This window comes from Camellia sinensis, chromosome 7, assembly GCF_055761805.1.
Source record: "Camellia sinensis isolate YWXY chromosome 7, ASM5576180v1, whole genome shotgun sequence".
Lineage (NCBI taxonomy): Eukaryota > Viridiplantae > Streptophyta > Magnoliopsida > Ericales > Theaceae > Camellia > Camellia sinensis.
Window position 1 is genome coordinate 33,669,406 of NC_138967.1, and position 6,035 is coordinate 33,675,440.

General features: G+C 30.3%; 1 long non-coding RNA gene across 1 annotated transcript; it reads right to left on the minus strand.

The window, feature by feature from the left end:
• Positions 1 to 4,653: 4,653 nt before the first annotated feature.
• Positions 4,654 to 5,518, minus strand: LOC145794626 (uncharacterized). Its single transcript, XR_014334551.1, has 2 exons — positions 5,368 to 5,518; positions 4,654 to 5,013 (listed from the first exon to the last, which is right to left on the minus strand). It is a non-coding gene; the product is annotated as an uncharacterized LOC145794626 (long non-coding RNA).
• Positions 5,519 to 6,035: the final 517 nt, after the last annotated feature.

A 6,035-nucleotide genomic window follows, 5' to 3' on the forward strand; every position in this document is an offset into this window, starting at 1 on the left:
AGCTCCAAAATTAGTGGTCTCTATCATTGTTGTTGTCGGTAACTTACACTCACTCGACCCGACATTGCCTTTGCCGTTAATCGTGTGTGTCAATACATGCATTCTCCCACCGAAGAGCATTGGCATATTGTGAAATGTATTTTTCGGTATCTCAACCATACCAAGGACCATGGATTTTAATCCTCATCTTCAAGTCTTCACTGACGTTGATTGGACCGATTGTGTTAATGACCGCAAATCAACCGGTGGGTATGTTATCTTTCTTGGCTTGAATTTGGCCTCTTGGTCATCTCGAAAACAACGGACAGTCGCACGATCCTTTACCGAAGTAGAGTATAAAGCCCTTGCTGATGCTAGTGCTGAAATTTCTTGGATTCAGTCCCTCTTATCTGAACTTGGTGTTCCTCTCTCTCAACCTCTAATTTTGTGGTGTGATAACCTTGGTGCAACATACTTGTCTTCCAATCCGGTCTTTCATGGACATACTAAGCATGTGGAAATTGATTTCCACTTTGTTTGTGAAAAGGTTGCCCGTCGTGAGCTTCAAGTTCAATTCATCTCCTCCAAGGACCAAATTGCTGATATTCTAACAAAAAGCTTATCGCCACAGTCCCTTCAATTATTTGGAGACAAGCTGCAAATTTGCTCGTTTGAATCTTCATCTTGTGGGTGCCTGTTGAGATAATATATTTAGTTATTTGGTCCATGTTTATCTATTTGTATAGCAAATCATATCAAGTTGTGATTCTTGCTTATCATTCATGCTTATCAACATGTTGTATATATCAGTCTGTAACAATTTCATTATAAATATGAATTGCCTCAGTACATTGGAGGCAGAGTGGTATTTTATTGCATACAAATTGTTCTCAAACTTATAGCAAGTTAAATACTTTCAAAATGTTGAGAACGGGCCTATCAATGGCTTTTGTGATTGAGAACAAGCGAACACCTTCAAATACGTTGCCTCTGCCTCCCTGAGATCTACTCAAATGTTAAGAGTTGTTCTACATTTTTGTTATTTTTTATCATTTTGTTTCCATGTAATAATAAAGGTGGCCGATAATTTATTCTTTCAATTGTATGAAGTTCGCTTTCTTTGGTGTAAAATAATATTATGAATATTCCAATGTTCATAATCTTTGGCAAGTGTGGTTACTTCGTTTATATGAACTACAATAATTGTGCTTTATATAACAATTCCTAGTTTGGTTAAAAGTCTCAACTTTTTATTGGTCTTTTTTTCTTTTTTATAAAATTGCCATTAACATTAAAAAATAAAAACTTCCTAGGGAAAATGATCATCATCATGTCTTAAGCATGATCAACTTCATTCCACCACTATTTTTATTCATAACAATCCCCTCCCGCTCCAATATATATATATATATATATATATATATATTAGGGTAAATTACACTAACACCCTCTAAAGTTTATATTTATTACAGTTCCCCCTCACATTTGAAAAATTACACTGACCCTTCTTGTCAATGTAATTATTTGATAGTGTTAACTTTTAAGTTAAAATGACATATTTACTCTTAACCTTTACATATACTTTAAAGGATAAATTACATTGACACCCCTTGACGTTTCAATTTAATACGGATCCCCCTGACATTTAAAAAATAAATAAAACTAATTTAATAAAAATAAATATGAAAAAATATATTTAATTTGTGAAAAATTATTTCTAACCACTCAAAAGATAAAAATTATAATTATTTTTAATTTTTTATTTCTTAACCAAATTAATTTTTAATTTTTAAAAAAAAATTCTAAAAATTGAACCATACATAGCGTAAGAATCTTTTGATAAGTCATTTTTTACGTTGGTAACTTATTTAATTATTTACTAATTTTACGACATTTTTACCATCTGAGGCCTGTTTGGTAACCATTTCGTTTACAGTTTTCAATTTATATTTACAAAATTTTAAAAACTATCATAAAAAACTTGTTTGATAATTTTTTTGGTTTATTAATGGTTGTCTCAATTTGTAAATTTGAGAAAAAAAATGTAAATTCAAAAAATGAGTTTACGTTGATTTTTAAATAGAAATTTAAAAATTTGACTAATAAATTTTTTTTTCAATTAATTTTTTTTCCAATTATTTTTTTTTCAACTAATACTAATCGAGAGGGCAATTGGTAATGCTACTTTAAACTTTGGGGAGGGGATTGTAATTTTTAAAATGCGAGGGGTATCAATGTAATTTATCCGGTGAGGGAAAAATTGGTATTTAAAAAAATTAAATTACTAACATCAGTAAAATATATTAGTTGACTTAACAGTCAACTAACTGAGGGAGCAATGTATAATGAAACTTTAAACTTTAGAGAAGGAGATATAATTTCTAAAAAGTAAGGGTGAAAACTGTAAAAAATATAAACCTCATGGAGTGTCAATGTAATTTACCCTATATATTATTAATCTTTGAAGCTACAATATTGAAATCAAACCTATTATTATCTTGATTTCAATCTTATTCTTAAAATTCAATCGTCGGTATTTCAATTTCAATTTTTCACAATCCAATTTTTAATTTTATCAAAATCAACCTTCCACCTTAAGCAAAGATGACTTAATCCATCAAAATTTAAGTGGGTTGGGAGACTTTAGACTTTGACCAACGGCTTAGATTTTACAATTCTTTGCCTTTCAACCTTACTTGTTTTTCTTCTAAAATAACTTGTAAACCACAAAACCATCACCCACCTATAAAGTCAATACATATAAATGAGATAATCACTTTCAAAATGTTAACTGTTTGTGGATAGGAAGTCGTTATATTTTTATATGAATACATTATACTTTGCCTCCTTTCATATTTGCATGTTTTCTTACTTTGATTCATTAAAAAAATTGACTCTTCATATTTCAATTTTTTTTAATTTATTTAAAAAATTAACTTATGTCTAAAATTAGATATAAAAAAAAAACACATTAAGAGTCACATGACTTGAAAATATTTTATTATATAGAATTCAAATCTCTGATACAATTTGAAATACAAATATCAATATAATAATATATTTTTTTATGTAATGTGACAGCTAGTATGGCATTTTTTGTCTAATTTTGAATAGAAATTAACTTTAGGGGTAAATTTACAAAAACTTAAAATATGAAAAACCAAATGAAAAAAAAAAAATTGAAGGGTCAAAATGAGAAAATAGATAAATATAAATGGTACAAAGTAAAATTTACTCATATAAAAATATAACAACTTCCTATCCATAAGAAGAATAAAATAGACGGATAGTTAAACATTTTGAAAGTGATTGAAAATTTTGTGCAAAAGTTTAAAGAGGAGTTATAATTTTAATTTGAAATATGAAGGGTCAAATAAAAAAAATAAAAATAAAAATAAAAAAAAAGATAATTACATCCCAGTGGATGCCAAAAAAATACATATTCATGAAAAAAATTTCACATATTTTGTAATGACTCAAAAAAAAAACTAAAATAAAATAAAATAAAAGTAAGAAATATATTGTGATGATGATTTTTGTGGTGGAGGATTTGTTTTTTTTTTTATATAAGGGAAGTGAATGCTGGAGTGGGGTTCAAGCATGGGAAGGAAAAATATATATATTTTTTTTTATAAAGAAACCCACTTTTACGCACACAGAAAGCACATGGGGAGAAGGCACTCGGGTTCTCTCTCTCCACAGAGTCCTCATCTACTGCCTCAGGTCGAGAGAGCTTGCGATCCGAACAGGGCAGCGTTTTCTCTTAAACGGCTTGATTTTCTTAGGAAGTGTCTTTGTTCTAAGTCGGTTATTATTCCAACACTCACTATAAGAATTAACACTTTTGGCAACAAAAAAATTGGTCGCTAAAAGTCAATTTTTGGTCGGCAAAAGTTATCCGCGACCAATTTTTTTGGTCGCTACTTTGGTCGCCAATTGATGGTCGGCAAAAGTAATTCGCGACCAAAATTGTGGTTGGTCGGCAAAAGTTGGATTTCGCGACTAAATTTTTAGTCGCTAAATGTTTAATTACCGCGACTAATTTATTTTGTCGCCAAAACACTTTGGTCGCGAAAAATGATATTTTCCCGACCAAAAAGTTTGGTCGCCAATTATTACATTCAACGACCAAAAATTTTGGTCGCCAATCGTGACATTTCGCGACCAAAAAATTTGGTCGCCAATTGTGACATACCACGACCAAAATTTGTTTGGTCGCCAATTGTGATATTTCGCGACCAAAAAATTTGGTCGCCAATTGTGACATTCTGCGACCAATATTTTTTTGGTCGCCAATTGTGACATTTCGCGACCAAAAAAATTGGTCGCCAATTGTGACATTCTGCGACCAATATTTTTTTGGTTGCCAATTGTGACATTCTGCGACCAAAATTTGTTTGGTCGCCAATTGGGACATTTCGCGACCAAAAATTATGGTCGCCAATTGTGACATTCTGCGACCAAAATTTTTTTGGTCGCCAATTGTGACATTTCGCGACCAATCAATTGGTCGCCAAAACTATAAAAACAAAACCAAATTTTGGTCGCCAATACTCAACAAAATAAACCTGTAATTTATAATAATTCATCCAATTTATTCAATATAATCTGTAAAAAGAAGAAATCATTCAAACCAACAAATAAATTGAATCATCAACATTCAACAAAATACATATATCAACCATTTCTGAACCTGTTTAATTAAAGTCAGCAACTATTATAAGTTTACATCCGCAAATAATTCGAAACTACATATTTCATCTAGCATAAAAATTAAACACATAACAAGTACTTGTTATTATGTTTTAAATTTTTATCCATGTACATCAACCCAAAAATATAACTAGTAGTCTACCAAATATTTTCTATACACACCCATCCAAAAATATAACTAGTAGTGTATGCAAAAATATAACTACTAGTCTACACTAATATTTTCCATATACATCTATACAAAAATATATAATCCTTCCAAAAATACAAAAAGTGCCAATTTGTCCTGTACAATTTAGCTTTGTGCACGAGTTCATCCATCTGTACCAAAGAAAAAGAGAAATAATGTCAGTTAAAATTGGACAAATAATGAAAAATGTCCATGAAAAGCAAAGGTCACATTAGCAAATTAAAATGACTACCATTATCAAATTGTAAATAAAACAATAGCATTCTTATGTCTATAGAATAAATTGGATGAGCCACAATTCCAGATCCAATATAGTGCCACACAGCAGAAACCAAACACGGCAACTGAAATTGATCCATATTGTCAATAACTCCTATCTTCCTCAATGAACCTTTCATGTGAATTAAATTAAACTCCTATTTTGGCAACCTATATATCTAGATTGATAAATAATGAATGAATGGATGATGAACAGGTTTCATTACATGGCAATATCGGAGCAGATGCCAATGCCGGAAGATCGGATAAGGGGTGTGGCACTTGACTACCCAGAGGCTGTTCGATTGATTAACCCAACCAATTCACTCCTCAAAGGGGAGGTAGGTAGTCTACTTGTAAAACGGAACTTTTTATACCTGGAAAAAAGTTAAGTTTGTGACTATTGGATAGTTTTATTTCTAATCGTTTTTATTTAGAGATAAGTATTAGAAAAACCAAATACTAATATATTACTTTATATTTATCATGCATGTATTGATCAGTGATATAAAAAAATGTTTAAAATAAAAAATAATATATAGCAGCTCTCTAATAAATTTGATACATCGATGATTAATAGTTTGTATTTATAGTTGACTGTCACCTATAAATACAAACTATGAATTGGTGTTGATAGTCACCACCATATATAGTTGACTATTAATTTGTATTCTTTCTTCTGTAACGATGTCATTTGACATCACCACCTGAAGATCATATTCCATCAAAATAAATACAAACACTAACATTTTCATACAACAGAATGTATGGTGTTCTCAGTACTATATTATCTTGAATAAGGCCCACAATTCATGATGATGATTTGTGCACTTTTTTTTTTATTTTAGTTGTTTCTAATGTGTAGCATTTGAAATTTAGAAATTTCCCAATATTT